This window comes from Octodon degus, unplaced genomic scaffold (genome assembly GCF_000260255.1).
Source record: "Octodon degus isolate 3935 unplaced genomic scaffold, OctDeg1.0 scaffold00007, whole genome shotgun sequence".
Taxonomy (NCBI): Eukaryota; Metazoa; Chordata; class Mammalia; order Rodentia; family Octodontidae; genus Octodon; species Octodon degus.
This window is the reverse complement of record NW_004524583.1, coordinates 28218894-28223772: the sequence shown is the minus strand read 5'-3', so window position 1 is coordinate 28223772 and position 4879 is coordinate 28218894.

The window sequence follows — 4879 nt, the reverse complement described above, 5'->3', positions numbered from 1 at the left end:
AATGCTTATAAATGGGCTATGATGAGTTGCTTTATTGCTAGTATTTAGAAACCTTAGGAAATGGCTAATTCTTTGAGGTGTCTTCCAGGGTAGCTTGGTTTTGGATTTTGAGTCTGTTTCAAGATCTTAGCAAAAACAAACAGACACACAAACAATAAAAAAGATCTTCTTCAATTTACTGGGGATGAGAAGTTTCTGACTAGCTGGCCCAGCCCCTGATTCTTTGGAACTGTGCCACATGGTATTTTCTACAGTCCTTAGTCAATCTTAGTCTTGGAATGCCAGGAAGAACAGCTGGTTAGCACAATTATGTCACTTTAGCTACAGTGACAGCATGAACAATAACAGTAGCATGAAGCAGCCTAGAGAGTGACTAACTGAGCTAACCCTTAATTTGTCATCTTTAACCATGTGAATTAGATTTGTGATTATACAACATCTAAAACAAAGCACAAAATTGTATGCAGTAAATAAGCCCTTAATATACCAATTTTATAAGAGGTTAGGAGGGAAATTAGAGAAATAGAAGAAGAGAAAGAGATTAGAAGAAAGGGTTGAGAACAAAGGAAGATCATACAAACTTTGGGAAAACTGGTGCAGAGGACAGGAGGGAAAGAGACAAAGAAGAAATAAAAGAAAAAACAGAAGATATCAACAGCCACAAAAAACTCCAGAAACCACATTCATATTCATAAATAAGCAGGATCAAACAATAAAAGAAAACAAACAAAAAACAAGAAAAAGGAGAGAAAGGTAAAGTAATGCCCAAGGTTTATCTCTGCTGGCTCTGGTAGAGAATGTGTGGGTACAGAGTACAGATCCATGTTGATTCATCTCAGCAGCCAGCAGTTTTCTGGTGGAGCAGACCATATTAGAAAGCCTGCAACTTTATTTCCTCGGCCGTTCAGGGTGGTTTCTGGCCCTGGGGCTGAGTCCAGACCCATTTACCCTGCAGCGGTCAGTGCACCTTCTGAGGGCTTGAACTGATCTGGGAACCGCTAGATGGCGCCAGCAGTCATTCTGAGTTCTGAGCTCAGTTGGCGCCTCTCCAAGAGGGCTCCTGCCAGTCTCCCTCCCCTCTTCCTTCAGGTCTGATTTGGACGTGGTCACCACCAGCCAGAGTAGTCCTCCACATCCACTGCTGTCCCTCTCCATGGAGACCGCTGTCTAGGCTTGCCAGCAGCCTCAGGCAGAAGGCTCCACCCATGACCTCCATCTGTTGAACTTAATTTCTTCACTCTCTGTGTGGGCTTCGATTCTCATTTCAGATCCTCTGTGGGTGCAGGGGACCCATTTTGTCCTTCTTCTCTTTTTTGTGTTGCTATATTCCAGTGTCTGGACTGCACCTCTCAGAGTAGCTCTTTCTCTGCTGCTTACCACTCTGCCATCCTTCCAGGTATCCCCCTCCTCTAGTTTTTTATCTGATGCACTGTTTCATTTATTTCTTACACAGCTGCCACTAGAGTAAAGACCATCACCATCCCAAAATGTTCTCCAGCCTATAATGCTAATAAATGTCCGAAACACCATTGTCTGACAGATTTTCCTGGGGAATGTTAACAGAGGAACTTCAACCGGGTATGTTTTGTTGTACATAAGCTTGATGGCAGCCTTCATGGCTATAAATGTTCTTCAGCCTCAGACATGACAGCAGAGACGCAGCCAGGTGGATTTCAGCTCCCGCGGAGCAGGACCTTGACAAGGGCAGTGCGCTGACGGAGAACACGGCATCAGGAGAGTCCCTTTCCAGCTTAGAGGCTAGCTTTGAGAAGACCTGGACTAAGGACATTGAGGAACTGGGGCCGTGGGCTACAGAGCCTCCGGCGCGGTTGTGCTGCTCTTCCCAGAATCTGTTCCTGAGGCAGCGATGAGCAGATTGCTGCCGGGGGAGCTGCACTGGCTGCTGCAGGGTACGGGTGCAGGGCTTTGGCAGTGAGGGTTTTGAATGGTGCAGGAAACTATCCTGACAGTTCCTCAAATAGTTAAACTTAGAGTCCTCAGGGGACTCGGCTATTATTATTATTATTATTATTATTAATTTGCATCATAATTATTGTGTTACTTGAGATCAAATCTGGGACTTTATCTGAGCCAGAAGAGCGTTCTGCCACAGAGCTCTACCTCAGCCTTGACCCGGCAATTCTAATTCTTGCTTTATAACCAACAAAAATGAAAACATGCCGAGCAAAAACTTAGCAGCATTATTTGTAATAATCAACAGAAGGAGATAATCTAAATGTCCATCAACTGATGAATGGATGTATAGTGGAATATGATTCACCAGTCAGAGGAATGGAATATCCTACTGCATAAGCTTTGAAAAAGTTGGGGTAAGAGAAACAAAAATCAATCACAAAAAGCCATATGTCATTGTCACTCCACTTATATGAAATACTCATAACGAGCAACTCTATAGAGATAGAGATAGATTAGTCGATTGCCTAGGACTGGCCTGACTTGGGGCTTGTGTGGCTTAGAGAGTGGCTTTTAGTGGATAATTTCTTCTTGGAGTGATGAAATGTCTGAAGTTGCTTATGGTGATGGTTGCCAAAAACCTTTGAATTATATGCTTTATATATCATATATCTTAATACATAATGTGTAACATATGTAAGAATTATATATCTTAATATAACATCCCTGGCCCCTGCACCACTAAAAAGAGTAATACAAATTACTAAGAAGCGCATAACAATTTCCCAATTCATTAGTCACCAGATAAATTACCATAAAATGCCTATCTCTTTATCAAACAGGAAATGTATGTGTGTTAAGTGATATTCAAATAGGTACAGGTATACACTACAAACTGTAAAGCACTATTTTTTTTTTTTTTTTTTTTTTGTATTTTAGGGAAGGGCCTACGGGGTGTTCAGGGTCTCAATACTACATCGGACTCGTAGTGATCTGCCTGTTTACAGCCTCCCAAGAGCTGGGATTACAGGCGCCCGCCACCACACCTGGTCTCTATTGTCATCTCAGCATGCCCTGGGATTGAACCTCTGGCCCCTGCGCCTGCTTGCAGGTGCTTTAATCTGCTGAGCTATTTGGCCAGCCTTTGTAAAGCACTATTAAAAGGCCACTTATCTCTGTTACCTTTTGAAGCTCAGGATACTTCACAATGTTTTCTGTTGTGTCCGTAGCACAAATAATTGAAGTTATAGATCTCCTATTTCATATATTTCTCCAAACTAATAAAACATACTTGTAATTTTGGTCAAATTACAAGTATGTTTTATTAGTTTGGAGAAATATATGAAAGAAATAAGCTGTGTTCGATGAAATGCGATACTCTTTCCACTTTCCGCCGCAGTGGAGGCCTTCAGGAGACGGCAGATGAAGCAGCAGTAGGTACTATCCCTGGACAGGAACCTAGTGTGTTCTCAAAATGTTTCTGGTGGAATATTTCTTGGTGTTGCGGGGTTCCTGGAGAACACACAGCGTCTTGGGCAGGAGGCTGCAGCCACTATGCATTAGTTTCAATCTAAATATCCTCCCCCTGTAGTAGGAAACGGAGAACTCTTTTACTAGCCAATTCCAATAGTGTCTACATATTGTAGAAGAATGCTAGTCATTTTGCAAATGATCTGGGTGCTCCTTCAACAGAATAATTCCTGAGTCAGTACCACATACCATGAGTTCAGAGAAACTTGAGGCACTGCATTGATTCTCTTGTTTTTTAAGTTGATTTCTCTCTCTCTCTCTCTCTCTCTCTCTCTCTCTCTCTCTCTCTCTCTCTCTCTTTTGTATTTTAGGGAAGGGTGTACAGGGTTTCACTACTAGATCAGACTTGTAGTGATCCACCTGTTTCCAGTGTTCTCAAGAGGCTGGGATTATAGGTGAGCGCCACCACGCCCAGTCTCGATTGCCATCTCAGCGCACCCTGGGGGCGGAGCCCGCATGGCAGGCCTGGGCATTGAACCCCTGGCCCCTGTACCTGTTTGAAGGCACTTCAATCCACTGAGCTATTTGGCCAGCCCTTGTAGATCTAGTTTGAAAGTCCAGGTCCTTTTTCCTGCTTGGTCAGGCAGTAGTGGTAGATACTACCCTCTGACCATCTTCCAAAACACTACTGGCAGGACAGTTGTTGGCATGTTAATAATGAAGCCAAGAGAGTCCCGCCTATTATATCTGATGCTTCAGGGTATTCTAAACAATAGACCTGAAAAAAAGCCCCCAAGTATCTCTCGATTGCACCACTGGATAAGCTCCATGGAAAGAGGCCAGTAGAATAAGCTTTGTCTTAATGATTTCTTAAGTAGGTTCTTCTTTTCATAGAAATATTTAAAAAAGTTAATAATTCAAGATAATCAAGAATTGGTTATATTTATAGTTTTATAGGTTTATTGAGGTACAATTGACATACAATAAATTGCCCGTATTTGCAGAGTTTGATGAGCTTGTGAGCTATCCTCACAAGATGAACAACATGGTCATTATTTGAGATAATTTTTAATACATCAATAATGTAAAATATTGGTGACCCTTAGGTCCCCTTGGGCTTCTGATATTAGAAGGCCATATTTGTTGCCTACCTGTGACCATATTTTCTCTCACTTATTGTCACCTTTTGAACCTCAGGGTACAAGGAGAATGGATTTAGCGAATCTGAGGTTTTCAGCGTCGGCATTTTGTTTTACTTTAAAAATTTTTTAAATTAATTTTATTGAGAAAGAAGTAGCAATGAGACAGTTTCAAAACAAGTTAGTATCCCAGTTATGATAATGAATACATTGCATATCGTCTTTGTAGTAGTTATTCATAGTACAAGATGCAGACATGATATTTTCTCTAAACACTATTGGTTCAAAACTTGCTTCTTATTGAACTCAGAGAAAGTAGCTGTATATCTATGCTATTTTGTGTGTGTGTGTATATA